The 24,799-nt window shown below is 47.8% G+C and overlaps 1 protein-coding gene across 4 annotated transcripts in view; it reads left to right on the plus strand.

Moving 5' to 3' along the window:
* Positions 1-4,689: 4,689 nt before the first annotated feature.
* FAM120B (family with sequence similarity 120 member B) overlaps positions 4,690-24,799 on the plus strand; it is a 650,519-nt gene continuing 630,409 nt past the window's right edge. For 2 of the 4 annotated variants that reach the window (XM_063917694.1, XM_063917697.1), the window contains exon 1: positions 4,690-4,977. The gene's annotated coding sequence lies outside the window, so the exon portion shown is untranslated. Of the gene's footprint in view, positions 4,978-5,463; positions 5,556-18,103; positions 18,335-24,799 lie in introns of those variants that run through there. The other 2 variants (XM_063917695.1, XM_063917696.1) reach the window with 2 other exon arrangements.

Genomic DNA, 24,799 nt, shown 5'->3' on the forward strand with positions numbered 1-24,799 from the left:
TGACTGCCGTGATGTTGTCCGACTGGATCAACACCGGCTGACCTTGAAGCAGAGGTCTTGCTAAGCTTAGAGCATTGTAAATGTCCCTTAGCTTCAGGATATTTATGTGAAGTGATGTCTCCAGGCTTGACCATAAGCCCTGGATATTCCTTCCCTGTGTGACTGCTCCCCAGCCTCGCAGGCTGGCATCCGTGGTCACCAGGACCCAGTCCTGAATGCCGAATCTGCGGCCCTCTAGAAGATGAGCACTCTGCAACCACCACAGGAGGGACACCCTTGTCCTTGGTGACAGGGTTATCCGCTGATGCATCTGAGGATGCGACCCGGACCATTTGTCCAGCAGGTCCCACTGGAAAGTTCTTGCGTGGAATCTGCCGAATGGGATTGCTTCGTAGGAAGCCACCATTTTACCCAGAACCCTTGTGCATTGATGCACTGAGACTTGGCTCGGTTTTAGGAGGTTCCTGACTAGCTCGGATAACTAAAGGGAGAAAGAAGAAGGCTCTTGTGTGGGCGCACTCATTAATGGTAGTTAAATAACTAGAATGAATAACACTAGGTTGATTAGTCAGCAGATAAAACAAAATTTATTTGGAAATATTAAGAATATAATTGCCCCTGGTTGAGGAGATGTGAATGATCCCAGATAAAAATGTTCTGGTCCTGCCTCAGGAAATGAGATGGAGAGGGGTAGAGACACTGCAAGTCATAAACCCTTTCTCACCCGGCCAGTACAGATGATCTGTGTTAATGAGATCAATTAAGTCAATTGATTTTAGATTCTGTCATAATCCTAATGAAGGAATAACAGCTATTATGGCAATGAGTAATAATAGAAACAAATCAAAGGATATACCAGGGTAAAGAAAGAAAAGGATAGGAACAAATGGTGATGCTGCTGTTGGAGTCACATACCACACATCATATGCAATGAGCCTTCTTCTTTCTCCCTTTTGTTTATGCATATGTCACTGGCTCTGGGCGCACCCCCAAACTGGACATTATATTAAAGATTTTACTTGAAAATTGTCCAAATTTGGTTTTTCTGTAATCAAAAACTATTTTTAGACCGGTGCCGGGTCGCCCCCTTTGTGTAATAGCTCGGATAACTCCCTGGCTTTCTCCTCCGGGAGAAACACCTTTTTCTGGACTGTGTCCAGGATCATCCCTAGGAACAGAAGACAAGTCGTCGGAACCAGCTGCGATTTTGGAATATTGAGAATCCAATCGTGCTGCCGCAACACTACCTGAGATAGTGCTACACCGACCTCCAACTGTTCCCTGGATCTTACCCTTATCAGGGAATTGTCCAAGTAAGGGATAACTAAAATTCCCTTCCTTCGAAGGAATATCATCATTTCGGCCATTACCTTGGTAAAGACCCGGGGTGCCGTGGACCATCCATACGGCAGCGTCTGAACTGATAGTGACAGTTCTGTACCATAAACCTGAGGTACCCTTGGTGAGAAGGGTAAATTTTGACATGAAGGTAAGCATCCTTGATGTCCCGAGGCATCATGTAGTCCCCTTCTTCCAGGTTCGCAATCACTGCTCTGAGTGACTCAATCTTGAATTTGAACCTCTGTATGTAAGTGTTCAAAGATTTTAGATTTAGAATCGGTCTCACCGAGCCGTCCGGCTTCGGCACCACAACAGTGTGGAATAATACCCCGTTCCCTGTTGCAGGAGGGGTATCTTGATTATCACCTGCTGGGAATACAGCTTGTGAATGGCTTCCAAAACTGTCTCCCTGTCAGAAGGAGACATCGGTAAAGCCGACTTTAGGAAACGGCGAGGGGGAGACGTCTCGAATTCTAATTTGTAGCCCTGAGATATCACCTGAAGGATCCAGGGGTCTACTTGCGAGTGAGCCCACTGCGCGCTGAAATTCATTGAGACGGGCCCCCCACCGTGCCTGATTCTGCTTGTAAAGCCCCAGCGTATACTGAGGGCTTGGCAGAGGCGGGAGAGGGTTTCTGTTCCTGGGAACTGGCTGATTTCTGCAGCCTTTTTCCTCTCCCTCTGTCACGGGGCAGAAATGAGGAACCTTTTGCCCGCTTGTCCATGAAAAGACTGCGCCTGATAATACGGCGTCTTCTCATGTTGAGAGGCGACCTGGGGTACAAACGTGGATTTCCCAGCTGTTGCCGTGGCCACCAGGTCTGAAAGACCGACCCCAAATAACTCCTCCCCTTAATAAGGCAATACTTCCAAATGCCGTTTGGAATACGCATCACCTGACCACTGACGTGTCCATAACCCTCTACTGGTAGAAATGGACAACGCACTTAGACTTGATGCCAGTCGGCAAATATTCCGCTGTGCATCACGCATATATAGAAATGCATCTTTTAAATGCTCTATAGGCAAAAATATACTGTCCCTATCTAGGGTATCAATATTTTCAGTCAGGGAATCCGACCACGCCAACCCAGCACTGCACATCCAGGCTGAGGCGATTGCTGGTCGCAGTATAACACCAGTATGTGTGTAAATACATTTTAGGATACCCTCCTGCTTTCTATCAGCAGGATCCTTAAGGGCGGCCATCTCAGGAGAGGGTAGAGCCCTTACAAGCGTGTGAGCGCTTTATCCACCCTAGGGGGTGTTTCCCAACGCACCCTAACCTCTGGCGGGAAAGGATATAATGCCAATAACATTTTAGAAATTATCAGTTGTTATCGGGGGAAACCCACGCATCATCACACACCTCATTTAATTTCTCAGATTCAGGAAAACTACAGGTAGTTTTTCCTCACCGAACATAATACCCCTTTTTGGTGGTACTCGTATTATCAGAAATGTGTAAAACATTTTTCATTGCCTCAATCATGTAACGTGTGGCCCTACTGGAAGTCACATTTGTCTCTTCACCGTCGACACTGGAGTCAGTATCCGTGTCGGCGTCTATATCTGCCATCTGAGGTAACGGGCGCTTTAGAGCCCCTGACGGCCTATGAGACGTCTGGACAGGCACAAGCTGAGTAGCTGGCTGTCTCATGTCAACCACTGTCTTTTATACAGAGCTGACACTGTCACGTAATTTCTTCCAACAGTTCATCCACTCAGGTGTCGACCCCCTAGGGGGTGACATCACTATTACAGGCAATCTGCTCCGTCTCCACATCATTTTTCTCCTCATACATGTCGACACAAAAGTACCGACATACAGCACACACACAGGGAATGCTCTGATAGAGGACAGGACCCCACTAGCCCTTTGGGGAGACAGAGGGAGAGTTTGCCAGCACACACCAGAGCGCTATATATATACAGGGATAACCTTATATAAGTGTTTTTCCCCTTATAGCTGCTGTATAGTTAATACTGCGCCTAATTAGTGCCCCCCTCTCTTTTTTAACCCTTTCTGTAGTGTAGTGACTGCAGGGGAGAGCCAGGGAGCTTCCCTCCAACGGAGCTGTGAGGGAAAATGGCGCCAGTGTGCTGAGGAGATAGGCTCCGCCCCCTTATCGGCGGCCTTATCTCCCGTTTTTCTATGTATTCTGGCAGGGGTTAAATGCATCCATATAGCCCAGGAGCTATATGTGATGCATTTTTTTGCCATCCAAGGTGTTTTTATTGCGTCTCAGGGCGCCCCCCCCCAGCGCCCTGCACCCTCAGTGACCGGAGTGTGAAGTGTGCTGAGAGCAATGGCGCACAGCTGCAGTGCTGTGCGCTACCTTGTTGAAGACAGGACGTCTTCTGCCCCCGATTTTCCGGACCTCATCTGCCTTCTGGCTCTGTAAGGGGGCCGGCGGCGCGGCTCTGGGACCCATCCAAGCTGGGCCTGTGATCGTCCCTCTGGAGCTAATGTCCAGTAGCCTAAGAAGCCCAATCCACTCTGCACGCAGGTGAGTTCGCTTCTTCTCCCCTTAGTCCCTCGATGCAGTGAGCCTGTTGCCAGCAGGTCTCACTGAAAATAAAAAACCTAAACTAAAACTTTCACTAAGAAGCTCAGGAGAGCCCCTAGTGTGCACCCTTCTCGTTCGGGCACAAAGATCTAACTGAGGCTTGGAGGAGGGTCATAGGGGGAGGAGCCAGTGCACACCAGATAGTCCTAAAGCTTTCTTTAGATGTGCCCAGTCTCCTGCGGAGCCGCTATTCCCCATGGTCCTTACGGAGTCCCCAGCATCCACTTAGGACGTTAGAGAAATTAATTTTAACTAAACCAGAAAGGTGTTAGACTCCACTTACTTTGAGGTACACCCGTTTCCATTAATGCTTTAATTAATGACAGACGCATTAGGCACAAAAATTTCTTAAAACTGTTTGCCTGCAAGTATTAAATAAATGGCAATGGGTCTCTATGCACATCTTTTATATGAACTGAAGAGACACTGAAGAGGACAATAACAAAACACTGTTACGACTAGTCACTCAATACCTTACCATGATTAGACACTGGAATACCTTACCATGATTAGACACTGGAATATATAAATACACCCAGGAGGGGCTATTATTTACTCAGCAAATTAATTATAATATAAATAGAATACAACAGAATATGCGTATAATAAAATACAATAAATTACGGAGAGAAATAGCTGTCGTCACACTACTTCTGCGCATGTTTTACATGGGATCAAGGCTAAGCTGTGGTGCTATGACACCGACAGTGCTCTCACGGTAGATGCTAGATCCAAGTGGCCTAAGGGAACTATGACGTCAGGGGGAGGAGCCACGTCACCAGGGGGAGGAGCAAGGCCAGCGGGATAGTTATTCTACTATCCACGCCACCAACTTCTACCTTTAGTAACCCGGCGGCGAGCGTACTTTTCGGATACCCTGTTACCCGTGGCTCCTCTCCCTAGTGACGTGGCTCCGCCCCTGGTGACGTCAAAGGTCCCTTGCCCCACTCAGATTTAGAACCAACCGTGCTCTCACTGCTCTGCAGACGTCCCCGTGACATCATGAGCACATCCCGGAAGCGGAAGGCCGAGGACTATAGAAAGCGCTGTCACTGTGTAACCTCAGGTGAGCGCAGTATAGTGCTTGTGAGTGTCATTATCATATGTGAGAGCCCCTATGCGCAAAGCGACTATGGTGCTGTAAATTGTCGGCGACCCAGTGCATTATGGGAGATGTAGTTTATCGTCACATGGATAAAAGAAATGCTGATCTATGTGCTACAGAAAGTAGGAATCCTGTGCCTCTCTTATATTGCCAGTCTGCAAATCCTAATAATGACCATACTTGCCTACCTGACCCTCTCCATGAGGGAGAAAATGCTCTGTTCCTGGACTTTCCTGGTAATGTATGATTGCCATCACCTGTGGTGAAACACCTTTCTTATCAATTAACTAGCTCACCACAGGTGATGGCAATCATACATTACCAGGAAAGTCCAGGAAGAGAGCATTTTCTCCCTCATGGAGAGGGTCAGGTAGGCAAGTATGTAGTAATCCTGTGTCGTGCCTTCTGACATCGGAGCAGGGGTGCAGAGTGGGTACTAATTACCTGGGCATGTTGGAGGGGCTCGTTGGGGTCCAGGGGCTAACTGCTGAGGGTGCAACACATATGAGACATAACTCCTATAGCAATCCTCCCATCAGGTAAACGAAGATTACGTTGTTTGTCACTGTGTATTGCTTACGCCATTAATAGATGGCAAGAACAGTATGGTACCCATTGCCAGAAATGTAGAACCAACGCAGCTTGTCATCTTAAGGCCCTCATTCAGCATGAATCGCTCATGTGATCCCCTGCGCAGTTTCCAGATTATCGATAAACTGCGCAGAACCCATAATGCACATTTGCAGAGCGGGTCTTGTGTGTGGCAGACAGAAGCGTTCATGGGGTGGAGATGGCTGGCGTTCCCGGAAATGGGGGCGTGTTGCTCCCATTTTCTGGGGGTGGTGAGGCCAGGTGTGGTATGGAAGGTAGATAGTAACTAGGTTGACAGCGTCTAGGTCGACCACTATTGGTCGACAGGATCTCTAGGTCGACAGGGTCTTTAGGTTGACATGGACTAGGTCGACAGGTCAAAAGGTCGACATGAGTTTTTTAATGTTTTTTTTGGTGGTGTTTTCTTCGTAGAGTGACCGGGAACCCCAATTAGTGCACCGTGCCCCCTCGCATGGCTCGCTTCACTTGCCATGCTTCGGGCAAGGTGCCTTGCTTCGCTCGGCATAGAATACCGTTCCAATCGTAGTCCACGTGGATCGTTGAGTTTGCAAAGGTTAAAAAAAAGAAATCGTGAAAAACTCAAGTGGACCTTTTGACCTGTCGACCTAGAAACCTTGTCAACCAATAGTGGTTGACCTAGTTACTGTCGACCTAGAGACCGGATCCCGGTGAGGCCATAGTCGGCGTCCGAGACGCAGATTTCTTGGCCTCGCAAGGGCCCCTGCAACGGCCAGCCTGAGTAAGCAGAGGCTTACTCAGCTGGCAGTCTGCAGGGAACATTCCGACGCAGTCACAGTGCTGGGATCACAAATGCAGCAAGGAAGTGTTAAACACCTACTGCATTAGCATTAGTATGGATTGCATTTGCAAAGCTGCCTGTGAGCAGCTTTACAAATGCGATCTATGCTGAATGAGGGCCTAAGTGCAGTCTTCCAGGCACTGACGGGTCCCCCTGGGTGAGAGTCATGTGCATGCACAGACTGGCTGACACAGAAGCCTGACTCTAACAGTGTTAGGCTACCAGGAGGGGGATGTAACTGGACTTTACTGTTGAGGTAAGTAATGCTAAATACAAGCGGCATATTCGTTAGTCTCCCTACAATACTAAACAACATGTCCCGCTTGTATTAAGGCTACTTGTTAATTGGAGCCCATAGTCTTTTTAGATTGATTTTTTTCAGACAGGTGTGGACATGCCCCACTGATTTGGTCACCCCCCCAGTACACAGGTAACACTATTTTATGATTTATTTTGTGAGATAAGTGTTATTGTTAATCTGGCTGTTATTTGTAACCCCTTAATGTCAGCATTAGGCAAAATATGTCCTGGGAAGTTCTGCATTAGCACTATACATCAGTGATGTAAATTGGGAAATAAAGAACTCTTATTACAATAGGGATGGCCAGACTTTTGAATTTAGTGATCTACTGTACTCTAAAGACCAAAAATCTTTTCCGGTCTGACAAGTAGGGGTATTTACCTGTACTGTAGGCAAAAGGGTGAATGGCCTAGCGGCAAAGGGGAAACACTTTTTAGCCAGCTAGCTGCAATGTGCCTCCTCACCTCCCCATCTGTATAGCTGCAGTGTACCTCCTCACCTCCCCATCAGTATAGCTGCAATTTGCCTCCTCACCTCCCCATCAGTATAGCTGCAATTTGCCTCCTCACCTCCCCATCAGTATAGCTGCAATGTGCCTCCTCACCTCCCAATCAGTATAGCTGAAATGTGCCTTGTCATCTCTCCATCTGTATAGCTGCAATATGCCTTCTCACCTCCCCATTCATATAGCTGCAATCTAACTAATCACCTCTTAATTAGTATAGCTGAAATGGGCATCCTTACCAAACCCATAAGTATACTGTAGCTGCAAGGTACCTCCTCACTTTCCCATCAGTATGGCTACAATGTGCCTCCATATCCAGGGGTTAAAGTGAGCCGGAATGGGGCGGAACTGCATTTTGTCAGTTCCACTTGGAGACGGAACGCAGTTCCACCTCCTCCGGCTCACCAAACCTGATGTGTGCCCGACGCCGCAGGGAGATGCCAAATGCCTGCTGAGATTGTGTTACCAGCGGGCGCCCGGCTCCCTCTCCACAACGGAAGCTGGCGGCAGGAGCTCACTACTGAGCTCTGGCTCCCGGCTCTGTCAGTGTACACTATGGGAGAGACGTCATGACGTCTCTCCCATAGTGCCAAGTAGCGGACGCCAGGAGGACTGCAGCGGTCAGACGCGGGAGCGGGGCTTGATGAGTATGGTGTTTGTTTGTTTTATTATGTTTTGAGTGTCAGTGTATCAGCGGCGCACCTACTGGGGGCAAACTACAAGGGGGCGTTACTACTGGGGGCAAACTACAAGGGGGCAAACTACAAGGGGGCGTTACTACTGGGGGCTAACTATAAGGGGGCATTACTACTGGGGGCAAGCTGCAAGGGGGTAACTACAGGGGCTAAACTACAAGGGGCATGACCACTGGGGGCTAAACTACATGGGGCAAACTACATGATGGCTAAACTACTGGGGGCATAACTACAGGGGCTAAACTACTGGGGGCATTACCACTGGGGGGCCTAAACTAAAGTGGGGGGTAAATTACAGGGGTCATAACCGCATGGGCATTACCACTGGGAGCATAACTATGGGGGGGGGAGGGCTAAACGACTGGGGGCATTACTGCTGGGGCACTACTAATGAGGACATTGTAAAGGGGGCACTTCATAAGGGGCATCACTCCTGGGGACATAAGGGGCACTACTACTGGGGGCATTGCATAAGGGGCACCACTACTATGGGCTCTTTAAAAGGGGCACTACCACTGTGGGCACTACCAGTACAGTGGACATTGTATAAGGGACGCTACTGCTGTGGGCATTATGTGTATTGCAGGGTGCTACTACTGTAGACTTTGTGTATAAGGGACACTAATGTGTGTCATAACATGAATAAGGGACACTACTATGTGGTGTAATGTGAATAAGATTGTGCTACTGTGTGGCATGATTTTAATTGGGGATACTATTGTGTGACCATGTCTCTTTCTTTTTGAGACCACGCCCCTTTTTTGGGTGCACAAAATACCTTTATTGCATGGGTGCCGGGGGGAGGGGGGGGGTGAGTTCCACCACCTCTCTAGGATAACTTGAAGCACTGTCCATACCTCACCATCAATACAGCTCCATATCAGTATAGTTGAAATGTGCCTACTCATCTCCCCATCAGAATAACTGCAATATGCTTCCCCCTCCCCATCAGTATAGCTGAAAAGTGCCCCCCCCCCCCCTCCTCAGCAGTATAGGCACAATGTGCCTTGTGTCTCCACCGCACCATAAAGCTGTGCCTCCACCCTCCGCAGTAGGTAACTTAGTGTGCGTACACACTCTGAGACATCGCAAACGATGCACTGTCGTCTGAGACGGGACCTGACATCAGCAAGTGCATACACACTTGCTGATGTCGGGTGCAATGGGGTCGGCATGCTGTATTCTACAGCCTGTCCCTCGTCTGCGATATCGCACGTCGGGCCATGCAGGTCCGATGTGTGATGTTGAAGATGACCCGTGGGAGTGCGCATCATGCGATATATTGTCTATACACACTAGATGATATCGTTCTGAACTGGTCGGATCATACGCGATATTGCCTAGTGCACAGGTTCTCAAACTCGGTACACAGTGCAGCTGCTGGGTGACATGGAAAACGTGACCTGTGTGGGGTCCTGAGGACCGAGTTTGAGAACCAATGGCCTAGTGTGTACGCACCCTTACTGTCTTACCTCTGTTTTGGCAGTCCATCTCCTGCACATAACTCTCCAGCAGTGCAGAGCAGCAGTGGGTTTTCAATCCAGATACTGACAGATAATATCGTATCATGATACATAATATGTGTGATGTTGCATGAATCGAGTTTCACAAGGATGAAGACTGCTGAGGAGAAGGAAGGAGTCTGGATACAGGGGCACCCAGCAGTAAGTACCGGGTACCAACAAGGCAATGGTGGGCAGCTGATTTCTGTTAACTGCTGTTGGATGTCGATGGCGTTCAATGCTTTGGCCAATCCTGCATTACAGCATACTTATACATATTTATCTTAACAAGACTGTATTGCTCAAGCGAAATAAAGGATGCACACCTTTGAGTAGGGATTACCAATCGGCCCATATCGATATTCTGGATTGATAAGGGATTGCATATCCAAAGTGATACATAAAAATGTAAAAAAATAAAATTTGATTAAATGAGGTTATTTACTACTGCGTATGCACAGTCTATAACAGACCTGGGGCATGGGGCTGCTGCTCTGAAATGAGCCGGGTTGGGAACAATATACTATATGGCAGTGATGGGGAACCTTGGCACTCCAGCTGTAAATGGGAGAAGTGATCCACATGTGGGGGAAATCACTTCCAAGGCATGGTTTGCCTTGTATCTCGCACCTCCGGCGATCTCAGTCATCATTACATCCGTCCCAATGTGTCAAGCGAGCCGATATGACAAAAATATCACAATGTGTCTGTCTGGGATATCGATAATTCATAAATATTAGTTATCAATGCCCATCCTAACGTCCTTAAACAGGTTGCAGATAGTGTTTGTCTGCACAATAGCTTGTGGCATGACATAACAAGAAAATGCAGAGCTTTCAAAGTGGCCTTAGTTAGAGACTGTCAGAAAACTGGGGTGAAGATGTGGGCAGAACCTTTTAAGAGCTCCAATCAGGGGGCTGTGGCCTGTGTTTGTTTTTCCTGCTAACTGCACTCACTATTGCCTTTTAAAGCTGGGTAACAAAATTAATTTTGCAGTTTTGCGTTACCTGAAGAAACTAGGATGTACTAGGATTGAGGTTGAATAACTAGATGTTAGTGCAGTTTTAAGAGTAAATGACTGCCAAAAGTTAAGCAATTACATAATGTGTTATGCTGCAGTGGTTATCAGGGCTCTGAAATGTTTCTTCATTTAGCTACAGTCTTTTACTCAGTACATATGGATAGAGGAATCTGAAATTTGAAAACATATCTCACTCCATAGGCTTTTGCTTTATCCAGTATGATAAATCAAAAGCCTACGGCATGAGATGTGTTCAAATGTTGGGATTGTTCCCACTTGCAGCTTTGGAGGTGGTTGATGATTATGTGGCTACAGTCAGGGACGTCAGTTCATCCCAGTCGTCCAGAGGCAAGTTGGGGTTTGGTGCCCTCCCCGTAAAAAAAAAAACAACGAAAAATAAATAAATATATATTTAAAAAAATAATAATAATAAATAAATATATATATATTATATATATAAGCACGACTTACAGAATGTTATAGATGGCAATATCAGCCGGTATACAAGGACCAGAGCCCGCAGTGAATTGGCAGGGTTCCAGCTATGCTGTGATTTTGTCGTCTGCAGCATGCAAAATCAGCATTCACCGGCGAGTACTATTACATAAACCAGCAGCAGCGGTGGGTGCACTGTTGCTTGCTTTAGCGCAGGCTGAGCAGTACCAGGCATTAACTACAGTATCTTGTCCACTGTTGCAGTGCTCCTGGGACAGAGCTGATTAACTCTGCAGCAGCAGTAGGTGCGCCGCAGAGCTACGTTGTAAGAGCAGCGGTCACACTTGGATCCTGCTGGGAACCACACAGGTGCTGCTGTACATGCAGGTGCCCCTTCAGGGCTTGGAGTCCGGAGACAAGTGACTCCATTGCCTCAGGGAGTTACGCCCCTGGCTACAGTTGGTATACCCACTCTCATTCTGAGGGATTTCAACATCCACAGTAAAACACCTAGTGGCACTGTAGCCTCTATACTTCTCACACTCTCCTCTTCCAATGGCCTCTACCTATGGACCTCTTCTCCTATCCACTGTGATGGTGACTTCTCATAAATCCATGCACACACAGCAAAAGCTTAATGGGATTGACCCATTTACTACTCCACCTCTCCTTCTTCCCCTCTCTTTCTCTGTTTTACCTTATTTATTTTTTTAATTCAGTAATTTTTTATTGATAGTGTTTTACATATACAAACAAAAAAACATTCAGCAGCTAAACCTAGCTCAACAAACGGGTCAAGTACAAAAATAGTATATCAAAAACATCAATGACATTGGATTTACAGTATATCTGTTAAACAAGATATGACATGTAGCAGGCAACATATCGCATACATATATAGTCAATACAACAATAAGGAGTCATTTCTAAAGCATCCATGCTTCCCGCACCGCCCCAGAGCAAACAGGCATAACATCACATTCCGTATTAGCTACAATATACATTACACAGGATACCTTCCCCTTTCCATCACGTCTCACCCACTCCAAGAGCTGACGTATTCCATCTATCCCATTTATTAGAGTATTTAACCAGCATGTCACTAGATCTAAACATTGCTCGTTCATGGCCAGAAACCTCGTTGACCAGAGCCCGCCAATGAGATATATTGGGTAATTCAGGGGAGAACCATTTTCTGGCTATTAAGACTCTTGCCAGAGTGGTTAAGCATAGTACATAACGATATATGACCAGAGAATGCGTCTCTTCAAGGTCTAACCCGAACAGACACAATCTAGAGTTCATTACTGGCAATGATGGTTCTGTAAGGACAATATCATTCCAAACTGCAGCCCAAAATGGTGCCAACCTTGGGCATGACCATAATAGGTGCCAAAAGTCAGCACCCTCCCCATTGCACTTCGGACAACAGGTATCAGAGCGAAGATGTGCACTATACAACATTACTGGGGTACGATATGTTCTAAGTAAGGTATAAAAATATACCTGCTGATACCGAACACACGGGGTAGTATAACGAATGGATCCCAAAATCTGTATCCATTGTTCATTGAAGAGATCGCCAATATTACCTTCCCATTTAAGTTTCAAGGGGTCAAACAGATGAGAATTAACCTGCACATTCAATGTGGCATAAATCAGAGATATGTGTCCCCTGGACCCCAACGAAAGGAGCAGTTTCCTGACTGGATACACCGATATAGTTAAGGGGGCCATACCCACCTGCGCCTGCAGTGCATGACGCAGCTGGAGGTAGTGAAAAAAAGCAGTATTAGCAATAGCATAGTCGCCACGTAGCCGCTCAGATGATTTAAGAATACCATTATCATAAAGCTGAGCAAATATTGTAAGTCCCATCCGCCTCCATAAAGTATCAGAGGATAGGGGCAGTAGCTCCCTATAAGAGGCATTAAACCACAGGGGTGTATCAGTATCAATGTCTTGCCAGTCAAAAAAGGTGTGCGCCAATCGCCAGACCAGAAGAGCCTGTCTAAGAATAGGGGGAAGACCAGAGAGAGTAGAGCCAGATAGCAAAAAATGAAGTAGAGAGAGAGGAGACTCCACCCACTCGGCATAGAACCCCAACAATGTGTCCCCACCTGCATCCAGGAGCCAACAAGAAAGGTAAACCAGCTGAGAGGCCAAGTAGTATAGTCTCAAATTAGAGAGGCCAAGACCTCCATCTAACTTGGACTTAACCAGGGCCTTCATAGCCACCCTAGGCGCACCGCCTCCCCAAACAGAAGAGTTCAATACGCTGTCAATAGAGGAAAAAATACATACAGATACCTGGGTTGGATAGACATTTTTAATAAATTAATACGGCCCATCACAGTGAGAGGAAGCTTCTTCCACAGGTGAGCCTTCTTTTTACAATTATGTGTCACAGGCTCCACATTTAACGCAACATAGTCCTGCGGACAAGGAGAGATCCAAATCCCCAAATATTTAAACTGGAGGGCCCACTGCAGCGGGCAAGAGGAGTCCGTCACATCAGGGAGATCACCAGATATGGGGGTAGATATTGGACTTGTTCCAATTTATCTGTAAACCAGAATAAGTTCCAAAATGATTAACTAACTGCAACATAGTGAGTAACGAATTCTCAGAATCATTAAGAAATAAAAGCATATCGTCAGCAAATAGTGCGATAGTATCAACATGGCTCCCAACCTTAATGCCTACAATGTCCGGGGACATACGTATGCAACTAGCTAGCGGTTCAATGGCAAGGGCAAATAGGGCCGGAGAGAGTGGGCAGCCCTGCCTCGTACCCCTCTCCAGTGAAAAGGGTCGTGACACATGATCATTGACTGAAACACGAGCGGCCGGGAAAGAATGGAGCAACTGGACCCACCTAACAAATTTAGGACCGAATGCAAATTTATGAAGCACTTCCCACAGGTACCCCCATTCTACCGAGTCAAAGGCCTTGGCAGCATCCAGGGACACCACCACTGCCCCCGACTCGGACTGGTCCCCTCTCTGCAGATGGCAAAAGAGTCTTCGGAGGTTCTGTACCGTAGACTACCCCGGCATAAAACCCGTTTGGTCACAGTGGACAATAGATGTAACAACTTTATTTAAACGAACAGCTAACATTTTTGCCAAAATTTTTACATCTGTAGATAATAGGGGAGATAGGGCGATAGGAGTCCGGGGAGGTGGGGTCCTTACCTGGCTTAAGAATTACTATTATTATAGCCTCAGACATTGAGGGGGGCTAAGAACCGTATTCAAACAAAGTGTTAAATAGCTCAACCAAATAAGGGGTATATAATTCTTTAAACCATTTGTACAATTCAATGGGTATTCCGTCACACCCGGGAGCCTTATTATTGGGGAACGATGTTATAGCAGCATCTAATTCCTCAGTGGTGAATGGGGAATCCAAATATTCAACAGATTCCAGAGACAGTCGGCACAATTGTATATGGGAGAGAGAGTCTCTCAGTTGATCCATTGTATAAGACACTTTAGACCCGTACAGCGAAGAGTAGTAATCAAAAAATACTTCAGTAATATCAGGGCACAAGTACTTCGTAACACCCTGGGGATCACACACCTGTTGGACAGAAATACTACTTCTCTCTTCCCTAGATAGGAAGGCGAGATAACTACCCCCAATCTCCACCTGTGAGTATAGAGAATGCTTGGAGAACAATAACTGACGCTTGGATTTATCTAAAAGAAACGTCGTACACTCCCGTCTGGCCGTCTCCCAGCTAGCATGCAAGGAGGGGGATTTGTGCAAAATATAGTCGGCTTCTAATTGACAACAGATTTTTTCAAGGCAGGATTCCTCTTCCCTACTAGACCTTTTACTAGCAGCCACCCTTTTAATAAGGGAGCCACGGATAGAGGCTTTAAATGCATCATGCTTAACAGTAGGGGTAGGGCAGGAGGTGTTAAAATCCTGGAAGTCTTGCCAGTCAGCAAGCAAATCAGCTCCATCACCCATTCAGGACAGCCAGAATGGGTTAAGTTTCCAAATCAAGACCCCATGGGGAGACAAAAGATCTAAGACCAACAAGACAGGTGAATGGTCGGAAATCCTTCTGGGTAAGTATTTAATCTGAGTTACCTTAGGGGTCAAATCCGGTGATATGAGGGCCAGGTCAATACGGGAGAATGTATTAAAAGTAGCCGAATAGCAAGAGTATTGGCTCTCATGGGGAAACCGGACCCTCCAAATATCAATTAATCCCAATTCAGTAGTTAAATTAGATAAGGGGGTAGGAGAAGGAGATGATAGATCAGTATGGGGGTTCTCTCTCCACCTATCTAAAGATAAGTCCATTACACTATTATAGTCACCAATACAGATGGTGGGAGTAGACGGTGACAATGCAACAAACGACATAGCTTGTCGCAAAAACATCATTATTGTAAAGGTGGGGGGGGGGGGGGGGGGGACATATACTGCAAGAATATGTAGAAGGGTGGAGCTAACGAAGGCTCTAAGAAAAACAAAGCGACCATACTGATGCACCTGACTATGAGCTAAATGAAAATGTACAGATTTTCTGATAAGTACAGACACCCCCCTGGCATTTTGTGAAAAGGTAGAATGAAACCGCCATCCGACCCACTGTTTTTTCAGGGCCTTCGTCTTACCACCAACCAAATGAGTCTCCGAAAAACAAATAATATCCACCTTATATTTTTTAGCTTGCGACAGGAACAATGCTCTCTTTATTTTATTGTTAAGGCCCCTCACGTTCCAGCCGAGTAGGTGAAGGCCCTCAGATGCTACCAACATTGAAAGACGTTAGACTGGAAAACAGGAGAAAAGAAGAGAAAAGGAGAAAAAGGTGAAATGACACAATGAAAGAGAATACCTCATCAGAGCACATGTAGATCAGAGCAGCAGGTGTACAAATACGCAAAAGAGAGGAAGAGAAAAAGTTCAGAGCAGTCGAGAAACAAGGACGCCAGAACACATCCACCATGACTTTGAAGATACATTGCAGCCTTAAATCACCAGCAGTACTTGACCATAACAAAAAATACCAATAATTAAGCAAAAAAACAATAAAACAGCAACAACCCAACCACCCCCCACCCTGTACATCCATCAAGAACCTAGATATACCTATATCCCCAACTAAACTTCCCGTTACCTAAACTAAAAAAAAAAAAAACGTAAATAGTAAAGGTTGTAAAAAGGGAACATTTAGGAGTAGACACCCCCAACTACTATATCACAGCAAGGGCTCCCTGTAAAGGAGAGTGGCCCCCGGTAAAAAGACATACAAATAAACCTTCACATACAATAGTCAACCATATGAACTCTCACATAATTAAAAAAAGAAAAACCTGAGAGAGAGAGTGAGAAAAAACCACAGAATAAACTGGCGGTACAATAGGAGCTCCATTTAGCAAGGTGCACGGGGTCTCTGCTCCAGCCATGCCTCGTCCTCTCTCGGAGAGTTGAAGAAATGGGTAGAGCCCTCATATATCACCTGCAGTCTGGCAGGCAACAGCATCGAATACTGAATCTGCCTGTCCCTCAGCTTTCGTTTGACCTGAAGAAATTGGGACCTGGATTTCTGTACGTCCATAGCAAAGTCAGGGAAAACAGACACAGAGTGGTTATCGAACTGCAGCGGACCGTGCAACCTGGCCAGGCGGAGAATGGCATCCCGATCCTTGAAGTGGAGCATGCGGGCAATAAAGGTGCGCGCTGGGGCACCGGGAGGGGGGACCTGAAAGGGTAAACGATGTGCGCGCTCCACCGCGAATTGTGCAATAAAGTCATCTTTTTTTAAACACACTGAGTAGCCAGTCCTCCAAGAATTTTTCTGGATGTGTACCCTCAGCTCGCTCAGGCAGCCCCACAAAGCGTACGTTATTTCTTCGTAAGCGGCCCTCCATATCCGACAACTTGGTTTTAATAGCAGCCATCTGGGATGAAAGGTCAGCGACACTATCCTTGAGTGGTGCAGTCACATCTTGAATGTCAGAGACACGTTACTCTACACCCCCCCACACGCTCACACAGCCTTTGCATGTCATGACAAATAATTTAGATGTCAGCCTGAACCTGGCCGATCTTGTCCATCACCCTCGTCTTAGACGTGTTGATGGCTTGCAGAATTTGCTGTGTGGATTGCATAACATCAGTAACAGAGGGTTCCTCCGAAGCGTGCTGTGAGGGAGGCGGTATAGCCTGGGTGCACGGGGGTGTCTGCCCACGTGGATTTCTAGCAAATCTTTCCAAGCGCGCAGCAGTGGCAGCAGCATTGCCGGTTTTTCCCATAGCACTGCAGGAGGAATAATCTCTTCAGGAAAAAAAGAGTAAATAAACACAAAGAGAGTGGCAAAGTCTTATATAGTGAAGCTTGGAGTACAGTAGCTGCTTCAGGGAATTAAGAAACACAAAATGCACCCCTGAGTGTTATCAAACAGGATCCAAGATAAACAGGGCACGGTCAGTATTCATAGAAGGCAGTGCAGCACAGCAGAATTGTAATCCAAATATATTGAGAGAGATTCAGGCAACCAGCCCAATGCAGGGCCCAGGCACAAACCTATATACTGCAGCACACTGGGTGGGAAGCAGTGGGCCTCTGTAATTGCCAGCAGCAGTTAATAATGGAGCATGTGTCCCAGCACCACAGAGAGGGGAGAGGAGAGTATCTTGTGCAGGGAGAGGTCACAAGCAGGGCAGAAGGCGCTGCTGTGGGCCGGCAGGTCCCTCCACAATGTCCAAATCTCCGCAGGTACAAGACGCACAGCAGCGCCAGATGTCTCAGGGGGTGAAGGAGAGGTTCACACAGCAGCAGATGAGTGTGAATTCCAAAAACACTGGGGTTAAGGATGGGTTCAAGGATGAAGAATAGGGAGCTACAGCAGCCTGCTGCCTACTCCATGCTGTGCCAAGCCCCCCCCCCCCCTGTTTTACCTTATTGATACTGTCTTTGTATACAACTCCACACACTTAAATGTCCATAATGATGCAGACCTAGCAACTGTGCATCATCTCTGGCATTCCAGACCATACCCTGGCAGTTCTTATATACTTGCTACCTTCAAACATGGATAAAATCACGCTCAGACACTCACTACATCCAAATTCAATTAATCCTGTACTCGTACTAAACAGCTTTCTCTCTCTGAACATACCTACTTCAAATTACTTTTCCAAAGTGTCTAACAGTGCTTTTTCCCTAATTCCCTAATGTCTGAGGAAGCCACTGAAAAATCTAAACGGGTGGAGAAACGCGTTACATATTACAGGAGCTTGCTCATTACTGTCCCATCACCACCAGCGCTGTTAAAATCCGTCAGAGCCAGCAGCAGCGGGTAAGAGGGACTTGCCATTCATGTGGAACCCAGGGCTGATCAGTGTTTAAAAGGACTGCAGTACCAGAAATCACAGTGTGCGAAAGAGCTGCAATTACCCATAATCATTTATGGAAAAGGTGGGCAGAAGTCATTACAAATAAGTTGAACTATTTGAGTCCATCTAAATAGAGATACTTGAACTGAATGTTATTATCCACACTAATTGGGACTTCTGATGATATATATGGATACAAGCAAACAGGGAGAGCAATAAGATATCCCCCTCAAGCCTAATAAGTTATCTTCAGTGAAATGATGAATCATGTTTTATTAAGAATTTTTTAAATGGATATATGAATTGTTTATTGTGTTTTATGAGATTTTTTTTCTTTTTATGATAAATAACCGCATAGAGTGATATTTCATGAATTAAATCTCTGACTAGTGTCAACCGTGCTCCCAAATACTATTGTTTCTTCCCTAATTGCTCATGACTTTGCCACTGAGTTTATGGGCAAAATAGACACCATCCACCACGAAATCTCCACCGCCTCTGCACAGGTGACATCCAAATCAACTGCCCCTCCCCTAACCTCTCTCTTTTATATTAACCCGCATGTTTAACTGCCTCTCTGCAGTCTCCACCTGGATGTCCCAACTGTTTCTTGATAGATCAATCTTAGTTCATTATCTTTTGCCTTCCAATATTACCTTTCCCTCCATCACCCTCCTAGTTGACCACATTTAGTTCACCTCTATATCTCTTGGTGTTATTATTGACTCCTCCCTCCGCTTCACCTAATACATTGTCAATCTCATAGTCCTTCTGTTTAACAACATAGCCAACCAGGGGCGGATCCAGAAGAAAATGATAGGGGGGGCACCATGGAAGGGGCAAGTACATTTGCGTGCGGCTTCAGGTGCATGTGAGGTGGCGCTTCTTATACAATGCCCACAGTTGTAGCGCTCATTATGCAATGTCCACTGTACTGGTAGTGCCCCTTATATAGACCCCATAGTAGTGGTGCCCCTTATGCAATGCCCGTATTTCCCCCAGTAGTAATGTTGCCTGTAGTAATGCCCCCAGTCATTTAGCGCCCTAGTAGTTATGCCCCTGCAGTTATGACCCCAGTAGTTTACCCCCCCCTCTTTAGTTTAGCCTCCCAGTGGTAATGCCCCCAGTAGTTTGCCTGCTTGTAGTTTAGCCACCAGTAGTAATGCCCCCCTGTAGTTTGTCCCATTGTAGTTATGCCCCCCTTGTAGTTTAGCCCCCAGTAGTAATGCCCCCAGTAGTTTGGCCCCTGTAGTTATCCCCCAGTAGTTTGGCCCCTGTAGTTATGCCCTCCTGTAGTTTAGCCCCCAAGTAGTAATGCCCCTGTAGTTACGCCGCCAGTAGTAATGCCCTCCTGTAGTTTTCCCCCAGTAATTAGCCCCTTTGTAGTTGGTCCCCAGTAATAATGTCCCCCAGTAGTGTGCCCCCAGTAGATGCCCCCCAGTAATAATGTCCCCCAGTAGTAATGCCCCCTAGGAGTTTGCCCCCAATAGATGACCCCCCCAGTAGATGCCCCCCAGTAATAATGCCCCCAGTTGTAATACACCCAGTAGATGCCACCAGTAATAATGCCCCCCAGCAGTTTGCCCCCAGTAGAAATGTCCCCCAGTAGTAATGCCCCCAATAGATGACCCCCCAGTAGTAATACCCCCAGTAGATGCCCCCCAGTAGTTTGCCCCCAGTAGTAATGCCCCCAATAGATGACCCCCCCAGTAATAATACCCCCAGTAGATGCCCCCCAGTAGTTTGCCCCCAGTAGAAATGCCCCCAATAGATGACCCCCCAGTAGTAATACCCCCAGTAGATGCCCCCCAGTAGTTTGCCCCCAGTAGAAATGCCCCCCCAGTAGTAACTCCCCCAGTAGATGCCCCCAGTAGTAATGCCCCCCCCAGTAGTAATGCCCCCCCCAGTAGTAATGCCCCTTGTTGATGCCCCCCAGTAGTAATGCCCCTTGTTGATGCCCCCCAGTAGTAATGCCCCCAGTAGATGCTCCCCCAGTAATAATGCCCCCCCACCCAGTAGTAATGTCCCTTGTTGATGCCCCTCAGTAGTAGTGTCCCCCCCCCGTAGTTTGCCCCCAGTAGATGCCCCCACTGCACTGAGGAAGGGAAAACGGAACATACTTACCAAGCCCCGTTCCCGCTTCCAGACCGCTGCAGTCCTCCTCCTCCTCCCTGGGCGTCCGCTCCTCAGTCAGCACTATGAGAGAGACGTCATGACTGACGTCTCTCCCATAGCGCACGCCGCACAGTGACAGCGCCGGAAGCTGGAGCTCAGTACTGAGCTCCTGCCTCCGGCTGCCGCTGTGCAGGGAGACGGGCGCCCGCTGGTAACACAATCTCAGCGGGCGCCTGTCATCTCCCTATGCGGCGCTGGGGGGGACGGACGGAGGCCACAAATGACAGGGGGGCACGGGCACGCGTAACCCCCCCCCCCCCCCCCTCCCGGATCCGCCACTGTAGCCAACTTTCACACCTTTTTCACTCAGGAAGTAACCTACAAACTTGTCCAATGCTCAGACTACTGCAATTTCCTTCTTGCTAGCATTGACTCTCCCCTCTTCAATCCATGCACATGCTCATCTTCATCAATACTGCTGTTCCTCATCTACGGCTCCTCTTATACCGCTTTAATATCGCAGACCCAGGTCCGACCCGGGTCAAAGCAGCCTCAGACCATTTCACATTGCAGTTTCAACCCGAGGGTTGGTGCCTTTCACACTGAACCTGGGTCACCCATGTTAAACACTGTGATGTGATTTAAAATGGACTTTTCTGGCTCACATTGATGAGGTTTCAAAGGAAATAAAAGTAGGAGCTGGGGACTGCTCTGAGCAGACACATAAACAGCCAGTCGTCACCTTTTTCTGAGACTCGGGTTGAATATCCCAGTACAGAGGCTTTTACCCCTTTCAGGTCGACATGGGTCAGTGTGCGATGTGAAAGGGACCCATGAGAATTCCCTGGTCGCCTGACCGAGTAATTCAACATGGGTAATGAGAATGGTTATTCCCGGGATGAATACCGGGTCAGTGGCAGCGTAAACGGATTCCCGGGTCGATGCGAATCGGGACCCGTTTACTACATGGGGAGAGGCGGCGCGGAGATGAGCTCATCTCCCAGCACCGCCTCCACCCCGGCAGCTGGCTCCGCCCCCTGCCAGTATGGCAACCCATCTGGCATATTGCCGGGTCGGACAGCCAGTGAAAGTGGTAGCAGAGTCTCCAATGCCGGATCACACCCGGGATGGACCTGTTTCCAATTCCCAAGTGGGATCCGGCATTGGAGATGTGAAAGGGGTATTTTACACTGCACAGCGACACGGGTCCAACCCGGGTTTAACACCTCTTTTCTCTGACGTCCTAGTGGATGCTGGGAGCTCCGTAAGGACCATGGGGAACAGCGGGCTCCGAAGGAGGCTGGGCACTCTAGAAAGATTTATGACTACCTGGTGTGCACTGGCTCCTCCCACCATGACCCCCCTCCAAGCCTCAGTTAGATTTTGTGCCCGGCCGAGGTTGGATGCACACTAGGGGCTCTCCTGAGCCCTTAGAAAGAAAGTATAGATTTAGGTTTTTTATTTTCAGTGAGACCTGCTGGCAACAGGCTCACTGCAGCGAGGGACTAAGGGGAGAAGAAGCGAACTCGCCTGCTTGCAGCCAGATTGGGCTTCTTAGGCTACTGGACACCATTAGCTCCAGAGGGATCGACCGCAGGCCCAGTCCTTGGTGTTCGGTCCCGGAGCCGCGCCGCCGTCCCCCTTACAGAGCCAGAAGCAAGAAGAGGTCCGGAAAATCGGCGGCAGAAGACATCAGTCTTCACCAAGGTAGCGCACAGCACTGCAGCTGTGCGCCATTGCTCCTCACACACACTTCACACTCCGGTCACTGAGAGTGCAGGGCGCTGGGGGGGGGGCGCCCTGAGAAGCAATTATAACACCTTGGCTGGCAAAAATACCACAATATATAGCCCCAGAGGCTATATATGTGGAAAATACCCCTGCCAGAATCCAGAAAAAAGCGGGAGAATAGTCAGCGGAAAAGGGGCGGAGCTATCTCCTGCAGCACGCTGGCGCCATTTCTCCTTCACAGATCCGCTGGAAGGAAGCTCCCTGGCTCTCCCCTGCAGTCTACACTACAGAAAAGGGTAAAAAAAGAGAGGGGGGGCACTAAATTTAGGCGCGGTATAAATTATATAGAAAAAGCAGCTATAGGGGACATAACTCAGTTAGTCCCTGCATTATATAGCGCTCTGGTGTGTGCTGGCATACTCTCACTCTGTCCCCCCAAAGGGCTTTTGTGGGTCCTGTCCTCTGTTGGAGCATTCCTTGTGTGTGTGCGGTGTGTCGGTACGGCTGTGTCGACATGTTTGATGAGGATAATGATGTAGAGACGGAGCAGATGCCTTTAGAAGGGATGTCACCCCCTGCGGGGCAGACACCTGAGTGGTTGAGATTATGGAAAGAAATGAGTGCACGTATAGACTCCTTACATAAGAAATTTGACGACATGCCAAATGTGGGACAGCCGACTTCTCAGCTCGTGCCTGTCCAGGCGTCGCACAGGTCATCAGGGGCTCTAAAACGCCCGCTACCTCAGACCGCAGACCCAGATGTCGACACTGATACTGACACCAGTGTCGACGACGATGAGTCTAACCTGATGCCCACTAAGGCCATTCACTGCATGATTGAGGCAATGAAAGAGGTGTTACACATTTCTGATATAAATACAGGTACCACTAAAAAGGGTATTATGTTTGGGGAGAAAAAACTACCCGTAGTTTTTCCCCCATCAGATGAATTAAATGAAGTGTGTGAAGAAGCGTGGGCTTTCCCTGATAAAAAATTGGTAATTCCTAAGAAGGTACTAATGGCGTTCCCTTTCCCGCCAGAGGATAGGTCACGTTGGGAAACACCTCCTATGGTGGATAAAGCGCTCACACGTTTGTCTAAAAAGGTGGCACTACCGTCTCCGGATACGGCCGCCCTCAAGGAACCTGCTGATAGAAAGCAGGAGGCGATCCTGAAGTCTGTATATACACACTCAGGCATTATACTTAGGCCAGCTATTGCGTCAGCTTGGATGTGCAGTGCTGCCGCTGCGTGGTCAGATAAACTGTCAGAAAATATTGACACATTAGACAGAGACACGATCCTGTTAACCATAGACCATATAAAAGACTCAGTCTTATATATGAGAGATGCACAGAGGGAAATCTGCCGACTGGCATCTAAAGTTAGTGCATTGTCCATTTCTGCTAGGAGAGGCTTATGGACTCGCCAGTGGACAGGAGATGCAGATTCTAAAAGGCACATGGAAGTGTTGCCATATAAGGGTGAGGAATTATTTGGGGATGGTCTCTCGGACCTAGTTTCCACAGCAACGTCTGGGAAGCCAGCATTTTTACCCCATGTCCCCTCACAGCCTAAGAAGGCGCCGTTTTATCAGGTTCAGTCCTTTCGGACCCAGAAAAACAGGCGTGGAAAAGCCGGGTCTTTTCTATCCAGAGGCAGAGGTAGGGGAAAAAGGCTGCAACAAACAGCAGGTTCCCAGGAGCAAAAGTCCTCCCCCGCTTCTTCTGCCAAGTCCGCCGCATGACGTTGGGGCTCCACAGGCGGAGCCAGGTACAGTGGGGGGCCGCCTCAAGAATTTCAGCGATCAGTGGGCTCGCTCACAGGTGGATCCCTGGATCCTTCAAATAGTATCTCAGGGGTACAAACTGGAATTCGAGGCGTCTCCACCCCACCGGTTCCTAAAATCTGCCTTGCCGATTGCTCCCTCAGACAGGGAGGCGGTGCTAGCGGCAATTCACAAGCTGTATTCCCAGCTGGTGATAATCAAGGTACCCCTACTTCAACAAGGCCGGGGTTACTATTCCACACTATTTGTGGTACCGAAACCGGACGGTTCGGTGAGACCCATTTTAAATTTGAAATCCTTGAACACATACATAAAAAATTTCAAGTTCAAGATGGAATCGCTCAGGGCGGTTATTGCGAGCCTGGACGAGGGGGATTACATGGTATCCCTGGACATCAAGGATGCTTACTTGCATGTCCCCATTTACCATCCTCACCAGGAGTACCTCAGATTTGTGGTACAGGATTGCCATTACCAATTCCAGACGCTGCCGTTTGGACTGTCCACGGCACCGAGGGTATTTACCAAGGTTATGGCGGAAATGATGATACTCCTTCGAAAAAAGGGAGTTTTAATTATCCCGTACTTGGACGATCTCCTAATAAAAGCGAGGTCCAAGGAACAGTTGTTGGTGGGAGTAGCACTATCTCAGGAGGTGCTGCACCAGCACGGCTGGATTCTGAATATCCCGAAGTCACAGCTGGTTCCGACGACACGGCTACTGTTCCTGGGTATGATTCTGGATACAGTCCAGAAAAAAGTGTTTCTCCCGGAGGAGAAAGCCAGGGAGTTGTCATCTCTAGTCAGAGACCTCCTGAAACCAAAACAGGTATCAGTGCATCGCTGCACGCGGGTCCTGGGAAAGATGGTGGCTTCTTACGAAGCAATTCCCTTTGGCAGGTTCCATGC

This window comes from Pseudophryne corroboree, chromosome 4 (genome assembly GCF_028390025.1).
Source record: "Pseudophryne corroboree isolate aPseCor3 chromosome 4, aPseCor3.hap2, whole genome shotgun sequence".
In the NCBI taxonomy this organism is placed as follows: domain Eukaryota; kingdom Metazoa; phylum Chordata; class Amphibia; order Anura; family Myobatrachidae; genus Pseudophryne; species Pseudophryne corroboree.